General features: G+C 42.6%; 1 pseudogene; it reads left to right on the top strand.

Annotated features, from left to right (window-relative positions):
• Nucleotides 1,880–2,308, top strand: Gm10154 (predicted gene 10154; annotated as a pseudogene).

The raw sequence follows: 17,065 nt of genomic DNA, 5'->3' as shown, positions 1-17,065 counted from the left end.
GATAATAAAAAGCTGGGGTGCAGCTCCAGGGAGGGCTTCTGGTGTGTATGAGATGGCTGGGTAAACCTGTCCCTGCATCCTATGCCTTTTCTTCCTTCCTGAGTAGACTAGACAGCAGGCAAAGCCACGGCAGCCATCAGTTTTCCAGCGGCCATTACAACATTTGTTCTCCTCTTTACTTTTCCTATTCTTTGGCTTCTAGGGATTGAATCCAGGTACTTAGATGTACTACGCACGCTCCCTTTCAGGAAAGCTCACCCTTTCGGGCACCTCAGCGTCTTAACTTCTACATAAGACCCCCCCCCCCTCCCCAGTGCTAGGTTTACAGACTCACCACTGCACCTCACCTTGCTCCTTCTTAAATAAATACTGAGGACAGTAGTGAACATAGGGCTGTATGACAGGGTGATGGGTCAAAAAGAGAGAGAGAGACCTCAGAGTATAGTCTTGAGTTAGAGAGAGGAGAGAGAGACAGAGACAGAGACAGAGACGAGACAGAGACAGAGACAGAGACAGAGACGAGACAGAGACAGAAAGAAACTGAAGGACTTTCAGGAGATAATGGTATGAAGACAATCGGTGTGAAAAAAATAAGGCAAACAAACCGATGTATGCACAAAGGTGTGGTTCATCAGTTCAGAGCAGAACGATGCGATATAAATCAAAAGAAAGGACTAATATCTTTTTTTTATTGGAGCACAAGTTTTTTTTTATTATGTATTTTCCTCAATTACATTTCCAATGCTATCCCAAAAGTCCCCCATACCCCCCACCACTTCCCTACCCACCCATTCCCATTTTTTTTGGCCCTGGCGTTCCCCTGTACTGGGGTATATAAAGTTTGTGTGTCCAATGGGCCTCTCTTTCCAGTGATGGCCGACTAGGTCATCTTTTGATACATATGTAGCTAGAGTCAAGAGCTCCGGGGTACTGGGTAGTTCATTATGTTGTTCCATCTATAGGGTTGCAGGTCCCTTTAGCTCCTTGGGTACTTTCTCTAGCTCCTCCATTGGGAGCCCTGTGATCCATCCAATAGCTGACTGTGATCATCCACTTCTGTGTTTGCTAGGCCCCGGCATAGTCTCTCAGGAGACAGCTATATCTGGGTCCTTTCAGCAAAATCTTGCTAGTGTATGCAATGGTGTCAGTGTTTGGAAGCTGATTATGGGGTGGATCCCTGGTTATAGCAGTCTCTAGATGGTCCATCCTTTTGTCACAGCTCCAAACTTTGTCTCTGTAACTCCTTCCATGGGTGTTTTGTTCCCAATTCTAAGAAGGGGCACAGTGTCCACACTTTGGTCTTCATTCTTCTAGAATTTCATGCATTTGGCAAATTGTATCTTATATCTTGGGTATCCTAAGTTTTGGGCTAATATCCACTTATCAGTGAGTACATATTGTGTGAGTTCCTTTGTGATTGGGTTACCTCGCTCAGGATGATGCCCTCCAGGTCCATCCATTTGGCTAGGAATTTCATAAATTCATTCTTTTTAATAGCTGAGTAGTACCCCATTGTGTAAATGTACCACATTTTCTGTATCCATTCCTTTGTTGAGGGGCATCTGGGTTCTTTCCAGCTTCTGGCTATTATAAATAAGGCTACTATGAACATAGTGGAGCATGTGTCCTTCATACCGGTTGGGACATCTTCTGGATATATGCCCAGAAGAGGTATTGCTGGATCCTCCGGTAGTACTATGTCCAATTTTCTAAAGAACCGCCAGACTGATTTCCAGAGTGGTTGTACAAGCTTGCAATCCCACCAACAATGGAGGAGTGTTCCTCTTTCTCCACATCCTCCACATCTGCTGTCACCTGAATTTTTGATCTTAGCAAGGACTAATATCTTAATGTATGTGACATCAAGAGTTTCTGTCCACTCTTCCGGGGACGTTGCTCAGAGGCACTCAGGATGGTCCAGCGTTTGACATACCGCCGTAGGCTTTCCTACAACACAGCCTCTAACAAAACTAGGCTGTCTCGAACCCCTGGCAACAGGATTGTTTACCTCTACACCAAGAAGGTTGGGAAAGCACCTAAATCCGCATGTGGCGTGTGCCCAGGCAGACTTCGAGGGGTTCGTGCTGTGCGGCCCAAAGTCCTTATGAGACTGTCTAAGACACAGAAGCACGTCAGCAGGGCCTATGATGGCTCCATGTGTGCCAAGTGTGTCCGTGACAGGATCAAGCGGGCTTTCCTTATTGAGGAGCAGAAAATCGTTGTGAAAGTGTTGAAGGCACAAGCACAGAGTCAGAAAGCAAAATAGATATGCACATTTTTTAAGTAATAAAAATCAAGACTTGATCTAAAAAAAAAAAAAAAAAAAAAAAAAAAAGAGTTTCTGTCCTAAGATGATGTACTGGGAGCAGGGCGTGGTGGCCCACGCCACTAATCCCAGCACTTGGGAGGCAGAGGCAGGCAGATTTCTGAGTTTGAGGTCAGCCTGGTCTACAAAGTGAGTTCCAGAACAGCCAGGGCTATACAGAGAAACCCTGTCTAAAAAACAAAGAAAGAGAGAGAGAGAGAGAGAGAGAGGAAGAAAGAAAGAAAGAAAGAAAGAAAGAAAGAAAAGAAAAGAAAGAAAGAGAAAAGAAAACAAACCAAAAAACAAAAACAAAAAAAACCAAGATGATGTACTGGGTATATAGAGAAAGGAAAGTTGCTAAATAATGGAATGACATGAAGTAGTTACAAAAGGCTGGTATTCCTTCCTTCCTTCCTTCCTTCCTTCCTTCCTTCCTTCCTTCCTAAACTATAGATTGAACACAAGACCTTAGTATATGCTGGAGAAGCATGCTATACACTGAGCCATACACATCCTAAGCCGTGTGTGTGTGTGTGTGTGTGTGTGTGTCTGTGTGTCTGTGTGTATACACACCATGAAGCTGTGGATTTTGTGGATTGAACTCAGGTCATTAGCTGTGGTGACAAGTGCCTTTACCTGCTAAGCCATCTTGCTGGCCCCTATAATTTTTTATTTTGAGGAAGAATCTCACTAAATGGACCATGGTGGCCTTGAACTCATATTGTATTCCAAATAGGCCTTGAACTTATGGTTCTACATCAGCCTCTTGAGTAGGTAGGTATGGCAATTAATATCGATCGAGAACTTGACAGGCTCTAGAATCACCTCGGAGATAAACCTTCAGCCAGACACATCTTGAGTTAACGAAGGTGGGAATACCTTAGCTGTGGATAGGTAGCACCATTCGAGGGCTGAGGTCCTGGGATGAATAAAAAGAACAATGCAAGTAGAAAACCAGCCTTCTTCCCTCGCTCCCTAATCTTGGATGCGATCTGACTTCAAGCTCCTGCCACGGAGATGTCCCTACTGGGACAGACTGAGCCCTTGAACTTGGAGTCAAAAGAAACCCTTCCTTACGTTGCCCTTGTCAGGGTTGTTTGTTCCTTTGTTTGCTATCTGTCTGTCTATCTACCTACCATTTTTGTGCTTTCTCACACACACAACACAGGGCAGGGTAGAACCCCATGCATGTACATGGGAGGACGTGTGCACCCTTGTATACATGCGGAGGCCAGAGGGATATCAAGTGTTCTGCACCATCATGCTCTGTCATTTGGCTAGGCTGGATGGCCAGCCATCAAGCTCCCCAACACTGAGTGCTGAGGTTTGGTCTGTTGCTGTGTATTATAATGCTAAATGCTGGTGCCTGAAGTCTGGTTGCCTCCCATGGACCATGAGATCCTCACGCACACCAAGTTGATGCTATGTAACCTTGCTCCTTAATTTACAACTACTGGTTGAATAAAGATGCCTACAGCCTATAGTTGGTCAGAAAAAAGGTAGGTAGGGTTTTGATTCTCAGGCTTGGGGTCTGAGGTAGGACCAGAAGAAGAGAAGGGGAGAAGGAGAAGAGAGGAGAAGATGCCACGGGGTAGGTGATCATGAGAACTGGCCAAGAGGGCTGGCCGCTAGGAGTAACAGGGGTTATTATTAGGGAAGTAGACATAATAGCATAGAGGGTAGATTTTGTCCAGCTCTAGTGTTTTAAAGGCTTATTCTAAATATAAAAGTTTTGTGTCTTTTATCTGGGAACTTAATGATCTAAGGTGGAGTAGAAACCTGATTGAGACTATCCATACTACAACAACTGAGTGTTATAGGCACATGCAAGCCATGCCTGAAGTCTTTACATGTGTGCTGGGGATTGGAACTCAACTTTCCATGTTTGCGCAACAAGCTGTCTTACCCGCTGAGCCAGCTGCCTAGCACACTTGCTGAGGCAATAAGAATAATAACTATGCTGGGTACAGTGGCACAGGCCCTTAGTCCCAGCACTCAGGAGGCAAGGCAGGTGGATCTCTGAGTTCGAGGCCAGCCTGGTGTACAGAGTTAGTTCCAAGACATCCAGGCTGTACAGGGAAATCTTGTTTCCAAAAAACAAACAAAGAACAACAAAAATACTTGGTCCCCAGTCTATTACACTATTAGGAGGCAATAGAACTTTTAAGAGGCAGGGCCCAAGGGTAGGAAAAGGTCATGGTGCCAGTCCTTGTCCTCAATATTGAATTCTCTCTCTCTCTCTCTCTCTCTCTCTCTCTCTCCTTGTTTTGAGATATGGTCTTGCTATATAGCCCCTTATCTGGCCTCAAACTCATGGAAATCCTTCTGTTTAACATCCCAAGTGCTAGGATGACAGTTATCTATGCTTAGCTCTGTAACTCTGTTTGTTTGTTTTTGCTTTTTGCTTCTTGGCAACTATGAGGTGATCAGTTCTCCTACAGCATGCTTTCCCATCATGCTACGCTGTGTTTCCACTGGTCCAACACAAGATGACCAAGTGATCATGGACTGGAATCTCTGAAATCAAGAGCCAAAATAAACCTTTCCTCCTTATAAGTTGATCGCCTCAGTCCTTTAGTCAGAGTAACTGAAAGCTGTCTGCCCTGGTGGGAATGGTAAGGTACTTACAATGAGCAAGTATCCTGTACTTCACTTGGACTGGTCAATGTCAACCAAATAGGCTATCAGGAATTACGTGTGTGAAGCATAATTCTAGTGTAGGATAGAGAGGAAGGAACACGTTCTACCTGCCTCCTTTGGTACAGCAGCAGAGTCAGGCTCACCATCTAAACAAAGAGACTTACAGCTCAAGGACAGGCTGAAATGGATACTAACAGAGAAGTGGCATGCAGGAAGGTAGTATGAAAGCAAACAATGGAGACAAAGGGAAAGGACAGAGAAGAGAAGGCAGAATTCCAAAGTAAAGTCCTAACACATCAGTGATGACTTCAATCATTTAAATACACAGACTAAAGGACAGAGGGGAGTATTGTGCATAAAAAGGCAAGACCCGAGTACAGTGAGTTTCTAGGAAACACCTCAAATATGTAAACAGGTTAGTTTAATAAGAGGATGGTCAAGATATATATATATATATATATATATATATATATATATATATATATATATACATATATATGTATGTATATACATAAATATATGTGTATATATGTGCATATATACCTATACATAAATATATGTGTATAAATATGCATATATATAATTAAAAATAAACAACTGGAAAAGTCATACCATGCAAGTGTTTATCAGAAATAAGCATGAAGGCCAGGCATGATAGCATATGACTTTAATCTCCGCACTCAGTAGGTGGAGGCAGCTGAGTAGGTGAGGATCTCTGAGCTTGAGGCCAGCCTAGTCTACAGAGGTAATTCCAGGACAGTCAGGGCTATACAGAGAAATACTACCTCTCAAAACAACAACAACAAGAGCAACAAACAAAACAAGACAAAACAAAAAGAGCAAGCAGAAAGCTGGGTTCAGTGGCCAAAGTCTATTATCCCAGCTGCTCAGAGGATCGAGGCAAATCACAGGCTTGTCTGGTATATAAGAGCAGGTTCAAGACTAGCCTGGGGAATTTCCTGAGACTGTCTCAAAGTAAAAAAGTGTAGAGGAAAGGGCTGAAAATGCAGCTCAGTGGTAGAATGCTTGACTAGTACATACAGGGCACTAGACTTACTGCCAAGCACCACACACAAACACGTACAGTAAGCCGGAGTAGCCAAGGTACTAGATAAGGCAGGTCTCAAGGGGAAAAACACCAGCCATGAAAACAAAACAACAACAAGCATACACACACACACACACACACACACACACACACACACACACGGTGGGATGGGGTTGTGGGGTACGGTAGCATATTGCAAGGCCCAGCAAATCCCAGCAGTTTCCAGACCGGTGTTATCTACACAGCCAATTCTAGAAGAGCCAGGGCTAGAGAGTGAACTGTCTCAAAAACAAAACAACTCTCCACCCCACCTCCTATGAATCTGATACTATCAACTAAAAAGCCTAATTGTTGAATATTTCATTTAATTAAACCATTCCTTTAAAAAATCCCGAATCTAAGCGTGTGGTGCTTCTTATTTGCAACGCTTTCCATAATAAGATTTTAAAATGTATTTTTTTAAAAAAATTAAAATGTAAAGGATGCTCATGCGCACAAGGCGGAGAGGAGGAGTCGCAAATCGCAGCGCCCTCTGCCTGATGCTCCCTTGCGCACCCCTCCCACCCCACCCCCACCCCCATCCTTCCCACCTCTCCCACCCCCCACCTCCGCCCAGTGCTGCTATGCTCCCTCAGTGAGGACCTCCAACCTCTTTTGTGAAGATGCAGCTGAGGAGACTCCCAGCTGCACAAGAACCCCAAGGGAGGAGCAGAGCCTGAGAACAACGATCATATTATTTTGAAGGTAGTGGGGCCGGATGGTTCTGTGGTGCAATTTAAGATCCAAGAAGCTTGAACCACTTAGTAAAGCAATGAAAGCCCATTGTGAACGACAAGGTTAGTGAACTCCGCAGCTCAGATTCCTGTTTGATGGACAGCCAATCAATGGAACAGACACGCCCACTCAGTTGAAGCGGAGGATGAAGATACAAGTGAAGTGTTCCTGCAGCGGATAGGGGCTCTTTCCTGAACCTGGAGACTGCTACTTTACTATAGAAATTCGTTGCTGATCAAGAGTCCTTCTCAGGAGTCGGGCGTGGTGGCGCACACCTTTGATCCCAGCACTCCGGAGGCAGAGCCAGGTGGATTTCTGAGTTCGAGGCCAGCTTGGTCTACAGAGTGAGTTCCAGGACAGCCAGGGCTACACAGAGAAACCCTGTCTCGAAAAAAAACCAAAAAAAAAAAAAAAAAATTGCCAATGTTATATTTTAGCTGACATCAGATAGAGATGGTATGAGGGGGGGAAGGAGTCTTGGTTCTGGGAAAACATTCTTTTGTCATAAACTGAAATCAAAGAGGTGCCTGGAGACATGGCTCAGGAGTTAGGAAGTGGTACTGCTCTTGCAGAGGATTCAAGATGGGTTCGCAGCCCCCATGTCAGGCAGCTCACAGTGTCATATAACTCTAGCTCCAAGCTCTGGCCTTAGCAGACACCTACCTTCATATGAACACAGACACACATGCATAAAAACAAACAGTTAAAAGTAAGATAAGGAACGGCCAGTTGAGTGTAAGCACAGCTCCATGGAAAAGCAATAGGATATATTATTGAATTTGAATTGTCTATACTTTTTTTGTTGCTTTGTTTGGTTTGTTTGAGGCAGGGCGTTTGTGTGTAGCCCTGGCTGTCCTAGAACACGTGCGGTAGACCAGGCTGGCCTCAAATCCAGAGATCTGCCCGGCCTTTGCCTCCAGAGTGTTAAGACTAAAAGCTTACGCCACCACCCACCCACTATGAACTGTCTATACAGTTCAGGATCCTTCTGTCTCAATCTCCTCCGTGCTGGGATTGGGGATGGAGGCCACACCATATCTGGCTCCGGATATTCATTATTAAAGTTTGTGGAACTGGGAATGTAGCTGGGTTGGTAGAGTTTATACAGAGAAGGCAAATGAAGGCCCGGGTTCCATTTCTACCACAGCATGAAAAGGGCTGTGTTGTTTTATTTATGTTTTCCCGGCACTTGGAAAGTAGAGGCAAGAAGAAAGATGTTTAAGGTCATCCCTGGTGACATAGGAAGTGTGAACCAGTCACCCTTGTCACAAAAAAACGAGAAGTTTGTAAAACCTAGGCTTACAGTATTAATTGGACTTTTAGACTTTTACTTGTGATTTTTTATTTTATTTTATTTTATTTTTTGAGACAGGGTTTCTCTGTACAGCCCTGGCTGTCCTGGAACTCACTTTGTAGACCAGGCTGGCCTCGAACTTAGAAATCCACCTGCCTCTGCCTCCTGAGTGCTGGGATTAAAGTCGTGTGTCACCACGCCCGACTACTTGTGATTTTTATCTCTTTATCAGCACGTATGGCCTACCAGAACAGCAGACTATGGTCCAGTACTGTCTCTTCCACCTCTCAAATTATATAAAAGTAGAAGAGGCCCTCACAAGAGCAGAGTAGACACAATACTGACAAGAAATCTAGCTATTAGAGTGTTTCCTCATTCCTTTTAAGCAAATTATTCTTCTCAGTGATTCTATTTTCTGTGTTATGGGCACTTTGCACATGCATGCCTGGGACCTGCAGAGGTTGGAAGATGGCATTGGAGCCCTTGGACCTGGAGCTACAGACAGCTGTGGGCTGCCATGTGGGAACTGGGAACTGGACTTGGGCTGCCTCCAGCCCCTCACCGTCCTCTTTATTCACTGCTTTGGATGCTCAGTTAGCAAACTTTGACTCTAACAAATATCTGGGAAGTTCCCAAGATTACTGTTTCCAAGTATGTCCGTTCAAATCCAGGATAAAAATGTGATTCTGTCAAATGGAATGTATTCTAAAATCATAATAAATTTCAAACTTTTATAACATTTTCTAGCTAACCTTTAGATTACTCTTATCTTGCAACATGTTAAAACATGTCTAATATGTGATAAAAAAATTTAAATATATACTAACTGCTAGGCTGAAACACACACACATTTTCCCCTTTAATTAAACATATGGACAAGATGAAATTTACGTTTTTAGAATTTTTGTTTAAAGTTTATGTATCTATGTGTCTGCCACATGTATGCAGGTGCCTGTGAGGCCAGAAAGCATCAGATTCTCTGGGGCTGGAGCTATAGACACTTGTGAGCTGCCAAAGTTAGATACTGTGAATTAAACATGGGTTCTCTGGAAAATATCAAGTGCTCTTAACTGCTTAACCATCTCTCCAGCTTCTTATATTCTTTATCAAATTATTGGTACAAATGAAAAACTATAAGTAAGTATTTTGATATAGTTACTAAATATTATTCCTTGGCTAAAACACATCTGCTTAACAGAAGCAATTTCGATGATGAATACTTTATCAAAATCTATTATATATCTTATTTGTCTTACTCATTATTCTATTGCTGTGAAGAGACACCATGACAATTGCAATTTTAAATATATATTCATTTTTTTTTTTATGTATGAGTATATGTAGCTGTCTTCAGACACATTAGAAGAGGGCATTGAATCCCATTACAGATGGTTGTGAGCCACCATGTGTTTGCTGGGAATTGAATTCTGGAAGAGCAGTCAGTACTCGTAACTGCTGAGCCATTTCTCCAGCCAGACAGTGCAACTCTTATGAAAATGAAAAAAAAAAAACATTGAACTTAGGGCTTACTTACAGTTTCAGAGGTGTTAGTCCATTATTATCATAGCAGGGAACATTGTAGGTAACATTGTACTAGAGCAGTCACTACGCGCTATAAAGAGACAGAGACAGAGACAGAGACAGAGACAGAGACAGACACAGACACAGACACAGACACAGACACAGACACAGACACAGACACAGACACAGACACAGACACAGACACAGACACAGATACAGACAGACAGAAAGAACTGAGCCTGACATGGGCTTTTGAAACCTGGAAAACCACCCGCAGTGATAGACACACTTCCGTAAAGGCCACACCTACCTGGTAGTCCTCTCAGACTTCCATCCCTGAAATACATGAGCCGAGGGAGGCCATTCATTCAAACCACCACACTATTTGATTAGCTATGGTGACTAAGTGTTATTAAAAACCCATCTGAAGCTGGGCGTGGTGGCACCCGCCTTTAATCCCAGCACTCGGGAGGCAGAGGCGGATGGATTTCTGAGTTCGAGGCCAGCCTGGTCTACAAAGTGATTTCCAGGACAGCCAGGGCTGTACAGAGAAACCCTGTCTTGAAAAAACCAAAACCAAAACCAAAACCAAAACCAAAACCAAAACCAAAACCAAAACCAAACCAAACCAACCAAACAAACAAAAAACATCTGAAGGACTGGGGAAATGGCTCAGTTGATGACATTCTTGCCACACAAACACAAGAATTTGAATTCAGACCACTAACACACATGTAAAACAAAACAAAGATGGGCAAAGTGACTCTGGAATCCCAGGGCTGGGGAGACCAAACCAGAGGAACCCTGGAGCTCGGCTAGCTAGCCTAGTGGGTGAGCTCCACGTTCAGTGAGGAAACTGTCTCAGAAAGTACCGTGGAAGGCAGGAAGATGTCTCAGTGGCAGAGGCACTTGCTGCCAAGCCGGACAGCATGACTTTGCTTCCTGGGTCCGTGTGTGCACGTGTACACACACACACACACACACACACACACAACAATAGAGAAAGACACCTGAAGTTGACCTCTGGCCTTCATAAGCATGCCTGCACCCTCCCTTATGAACATGTATGTATGTATACATATAATACCTATATAATTACACACAAAACCCATCTGAAAGTAGAGGAGATAGAAGAGGGATGAGAAAGGAATATGGGATAAACAGGATCAGTGTGTATATACCCATATGAAAATGAAATAAAATTCACATTTGCTTATAGTGAATAGCATGCTAATTTTAAAATAATGAGGAAAACCTATGCTTTATTATCACAATATAATATATATATTTACAATAACTAAAATATGCAAAACTACAGAGATACTCAAGAAGCACCAATACTACATTTAGTTGTGGTCCAGGAGGATAGAACCTGTCACTGATTTTTAAAAACATAACACACACACATATTCACACACACACACACACACACACACACACACACAGGTTTAAAAACCCATCTAATGAGCCATCTAGCTGTCACTCTTGTAGAGAACTGGAGTTTGAATCCTAGCAGCAACATGGTAGTTCACAACCATCTATAACCCCAGTTCCTGCTGCCTGAAACCCTCTTCTGACCTCCATGGGCATCAACGATTCATGTAGTACAAATACATGCAACAAAACACTCATCTACACTGAAACATAAATATTTAAATCAAGCAAACAAAAGTCCCCACCTGTCTGATTATAAGTCGCAAAACACCCAAATTAGGTAAGAAATTATAGACCATCTAAATAGTTGCACTTAATATTTTTATTTAAAATCTTCTTTTAAATCTGGGCGATGGTGGCATGTGCCTTTGATCCCAGCACTCAGGAGGTAGAGGTAAACGATCTCTTCAAGTTGGAGATCAGCCTGGTCTATAGAGCGAGCTCCGGGAAAGCCAAGGCTGATACACAATTGAAACCCTGTCTTGAAATTAAAAAAAAAATTCTCCATATATATATATATATATGTGTGTGTGTGTGTGTGTGTGTGTGTGTATGTATATATGTCTCCACATCACTTACCCCTTCCCTATTCTCCCTTGACATCCTCCAATGTCCTACCCTTTACTTGCTCTCTTTAAAAAAAATACAAACAAACAAACAAAACCTATCTACTGGGGCTGCCCAGAAGCAATTCTAATAACCAAAGACAACCTCAGCTGACTGCTGGGTCCCACGTGGTAGAAGGAATTGCCCTTTGACCTTCACACTTGTTGAGACAGGATCTCATTGTGTAGCTCTGGATGACTGGGAACTCACTGAGTAGATCAGTGTGAACTCACAGAAATCCTCCTGCCTCTGCCTCCCAGCTGCTGCTATTAAAGGTGTGTTCCACCACTTCAGGCTAACTTAAAGAAGAGCAACAACAGCAAAACCTTCAAACCTCCAAAACCGAAACATTTACAAAATATGTTAACAAGCTACACGTATGGAATTCCATGTTGTGATGTGCACCTGAAGTCCATAAGGCTGAGGCAGGAGGATCAGAAAAAAAGAAAGAAAGAAAGAAAGAAAAAAGAAATAAGGAAGGAAAGAAAGATAGGGAGAGAGAGAAAGGAAGGAAGGAAGGAGGAGAGGAAGGGAGAGAGAGGGAGCAGGAGGAGAGAGAAAAGGGGGGAAAGAAAAAAATCTATACTAATGTAAATTGAAACTGATTTTGTGTGTATAGGTCTGTGTATCTCTGTGTGTGTTTCACAGGCATGTGTGTGTTTCACAGGTCTGTACATGGAGGCCAGAGGTCAACCTCGGGTGTCATTCCTTAGGAAACATGCCTCTTATTTTTTGGGACAGAATTTCTTACTGGTCTGGGGCTCTCCAAGAAGTCTAGGCTAGACCTAGGAATTTTCTGCTACCTCCCCAGCTCTGGATACAGCTTTTCCCCCATGGGCTTCGGGGATTGAAATCACAATCTCCTTTGTACAGCAAGCACCTTACTAACTGCGCTACTGCCCCAGCTCCAGCAAGGTAATTAATATATATAGAAAATGTAAAGATCCATTTCAACTACTTTGTACATGAACTCAGTTTTTTGAAAGCTCTTAATTTTCATGTTATTCTAGGTTAATAAATCTTGAAAATAGCTATATTTAAGCTGAAGTTTTCTACTAATCACTGTGGAAAACCTAATAACAAGACAGAGATACTTATATTTTTAAAAGTAAGAGTAAAAAACAAACCAGTGAAATACCATTACATTGGTAGGTCCCAAATCCCGACAACGCAAAGTTCTGTAGAGAATTTGTACCAACAGGAGTACTCATTCACAGATGACAGGAATACACGATGATGCGATTATTTCAGAAAACAGATTAGCACTTTCCTACAAACTAAATAATACACACTTATGAAGCAGGAATCACACTCTTTTGTATTCACAGTAAGGAGTTAAAAATGCATGCTTACACAGAAAAATGTACTCGGGTATTTACACTAGCTTTATTCATAATTAGTAAGGCGTGGAGCAAACAGGATATCCTTCATTAGGTGAACAGCTAAATAAACTGTGTTGTGTCCACACAAGGGAATGCCATTTAGTGCTGAAAAGAAATGAGCTATCGATCTGTGAGAAGACACAAGGAAACCAAAGTCAGTTACGAAGTGAAAGAAGGCAGCATCTTGACCCTCCTTTAATTTCCCAGTGCCAGGAATGAAAGCCAGGGACTGTGAATACCAGGCCAGCGGGCTCCATCACCATCCCAGTAAACCTATCCTAAGGGCTGTGTACCATGATTGCAACTATGTGGTGTTCTGAAGAAAAAAAAAGAGTCAAACAGAACAACTCTGGAGACAGTAAAGAAAGATCCATGAGGGCCTACGGTTGTAGAAATGGAGGATGAAAAAATAAAGAAAAAAAAAGAAATAAAGATGAACAGGGGGATGCAGGATTTTTAGGGCAGTGACACTTTTCGGTGTGGTATTGTAACAGTGTCTAAGAGTCACTAAAAATGTTCGACATCAAGGGAGAATCATAATATAAGTAGCATGTCAGCGTAGGATTAGCAATCATAATTAACAAAACACTCTGGTAGCAAATGTAGGTAGGAGGATGCTCTATGTGCATAGAATATTTTGGTGAGAATGAAAATCTATTCACAAAGAAATAACGTTGTAGGGCCAGCGATATGGCTCAGCAGATAAAGGTGCTTGCCCCTGAGCCTGATGCGCATCTGACTCCTAGCCCTACCTTATGGAAGGAGGGACCCCACTCCTACAAGTTGGCCTCTTTTCTCCACTCATTTAAGAGCGCACATGCATGTACACACACAAGGAAAATTTTAAAATAATAAATAAGTTAATAAATAATCTCTTAAAAATTCACTGCTGTGTATGGTGATAACATGCCTCTAATCCTAGTTTTGGGAGGTAGAGGCTGAAGAATCAGGAATTCAAGGTCATCATGTCTGTCTGTCTGTCTGTCTGTCTCTCTCTCTGTTCCCTCACACTACCCTCAAACAATGACTTATATTATGATTCTCCCTTGGTGTCCAACACTTTTTTTAAAAGATTATTTATTTATTGTATAAAGTACACTGTCACTGTCTTCAGACACATACCAGAAGAGGGCACCAGATCCCACTACAGAGGGCTGTGAGCCACCATGTGGTTGCTGGGAATTGAACTCAGGACCTCTGGAAGAACAGTCAGTGCTCTTAACCACTGAGTCATTTCTCCGGCCCTGGTTTCCATCATTTTTAATGACTTGTAGACACCATTACAATACCACACAGAAAAGTGTCACTGCCCTAAAAATCCTGCATCCCCCTGTTCATCTTTATTTCTTTTTTTTTTCTTTCTTTTTTCATCCTCCATTTCTACAACCGTAGGCTCTCATGGATCTTTCTTTACTTTCTCCAGAGTTGTTCTGTTTGACTCTTTTTTTTTTTTCTTCAGAACACCACATAGCTGCAATCATGGTTCACAGCCCTTAGGATAGGTTTACTGGGATGGTGATGGAGCCCGCTGGCCTGGTATTCACAGTCCCTGGCTTTCATTCCTGGCACTGGGAAATTAAAGGAGGGTCAAGATGCTGCCTTCTTTCACTTCGTAACTGACTTTGGTTTCCTTGTGTCTTCTCACAGATCGATAGCTCATTTCTTTTCAGCACTAAATGGCATTCCCTTGTGTGGACACAACACAGTTTATTTAGCTGTTCACCTAATGAATTTACCTCACAGGAACAGGGTCTCTATACTTAGCTGGTTGTCCTGGAACTTACTCTGTTACCAGGCTGGCCCTGAACCCATAGAGATCCATCTGTCTCTGCCTCCCAAATGCTGGGATTACTGTTGTGTGCCACCACACCCTGCAAAAATCATTAAAAATCTAAAAATTAAATAAAGCTCTTTGTGTTTAGCTACAAAAGCCCAGAGGTCTGTGTCCTGTGTATCACCAAGCTGAAAAGGTGTATCGCCAAAATGTGCTACAATATGCTCTACCATCACTGGTCCTACATGAAAGTTTCCCAGGAAAACAACAGAGTTCTACCATTAAAGGACTTTGAACTAGACTAGGCCTAGTGGTGCATGCCTGCCATGCTAGCACTCAGGAGGCAAAGGCAGGATGATCCCTAGATGCATAGTTAGTTCAAGGCTACCTTGGAACACATAGACTTTGTCTCCAAAACACGCACATAAAACCATAGGATGAGCCAGGCGTGGTGGCACACACTTTAAATCCCAGCACTCAGGAGGCAGAGGCAGGTGGATTTCTGAGTTCGAGGCCAGCCTGGTCTACAGAGTGAGTTCCAGGACAGCCAGGGCTACACAGAGAAACCCTGTCTCGAAAAACCAAAAAAAAAACAAAAAAACCCAAAACAACAACAACCCCCCAAAACAAACAAACAAACAAACAAACACCCATAGGATGGATGCTAAAATCCTCCCTGAAAAACTCAACGGCAAATTACTATATTCACAGCTTCTTAAAGGTATCCTATGTTTAAAATAGTTGTGTAACGTCAACTCATTATTTTTCAGATTCCCTTTACTCAATTCACACATTTTAATTTGTATTATCAGAAAGCACACTGACTTAGGAGACTTAAGAACATGAACAAAACAAGAGACATCATCAGGCACGCAGACTATAGACCAGACTGGAGAAAGATTTTACTTTTAAAGCGAATTCTCAAGAATCAAAACTGGGAAGCCAGTGGGAACATGTGAAAGAGTTCAGGAAACAATGAAAGACAGAAAACGGACGGAAGCAGACCGGGCATCTGTGGGTGGAGAGGAGAAGTCTTAAGTAAAGCTGGACACGGAGAAGCAGGGAAGGAGCCCAATGCCTGGGACAAGAGTGATCCAATTAATTAATTCTGAGGCATGGTCTCACTGTGTGGACCAGACTGGCCTTGAACTCACAAAGATCTCCGGCATTTGCCTCTAGAGTGCTAGAATTAAAGATGTGTGTCATTATACTCAGCCCAGGTTATTTAAAAAGAAGAATCCACTGGGGCAGCTATGGTGGCTCCCACAGGGGACCTGGTAATACCTGTTCTGTCCAGCTTCTTTCCAGCGTATCCCCTGAACATCTAGACATGCTGCCATCTTAGCCGCCCATCTACAGGCAGCTGTCTTCTGATCATTGATTGGCCCATCAGCTCAGCAGTCCTTCTAAGCACTGCCTCATGAGCTGATCCATTTTGGTTTTTCTCTACCTAAGGGTGAACTTCCAAATTTGTCCTTATGAGGGAGAAAAGCCTTGACTACATTTAGGGCATCTTTGACTAATAGCTCTTTGTTTAAAATAAAGGATATTGCCGGGCAGTGGTGGCACACTCCTTTAATCCTAGCACTTGGTAGGCAGAGGCAGGTGGATTTCTGAGTTGGAGGCCAGCCTGGTCTACAGAGTAAGTTCCAGGACAGTGAGGGCTACCCTGTCTTGGAAAACCAAAAAAAAAAAAAAAAAAAGACATTAAACAAATAATGTATTTGCTAACTTCTCATTAAACTCTTGACATGAGATTGAAATACAATGTATAATGATGGCCAAGCCTGCTTCTGTCTTAGACTTAAGAGCCATCTTATAGTAACGACAACTTAGGTTCATTCCTAACGTGATTAAACCTTATGATTATGATTAAACCTGTTTCTCAAGGACTGGGCTATGCCCCACCTGTAACCTTAACTACAAATGGTTCTGTACTGCCTGTTCCAGGAAATGGCAACCTTGTCTTTGTTTTAAAACATTGTTATGATCATCTTGTAACCCTACCTTTGTCTCAAAAAAGCTATTAAAACCACCCATTGTTATGACTACCTTGTTATGTTCTGCCTCTGTGACCCTCACATATATTTGAAGATCTTATTTTTAAAGAAGTATGTATGTATGTGTATGTATGCATGTATGGATGTGTATGTATGCATGCATGTATGTGTGTATGTATGTGTATGTATGCATGCATGTATGTGTATGTATGCATGCAATGCATGCATGTGTATGTATGTGTATGCGTGCATGCATGTATGTATGTATATATGTGTATGTATGCATG

Source organism: Mus musculus, chromosome 4 (assembly GCF_000001635.26).
Source record: "Mus musculus strain C57BL/6J chromosome 4, GRCm38.p6 C57BL/6J".
NCBI classification, from domain to species: Eukaryota; Metazoa; Chordata; class Mammalia; order Rodentia; family Muridae; genus Mus; species Mus musculus.
The sequence above is the reverse complement of the archived record's forward strand: the minus strand, read 5'-3'. Positions and strand labels throughout refer to the sequence as shown.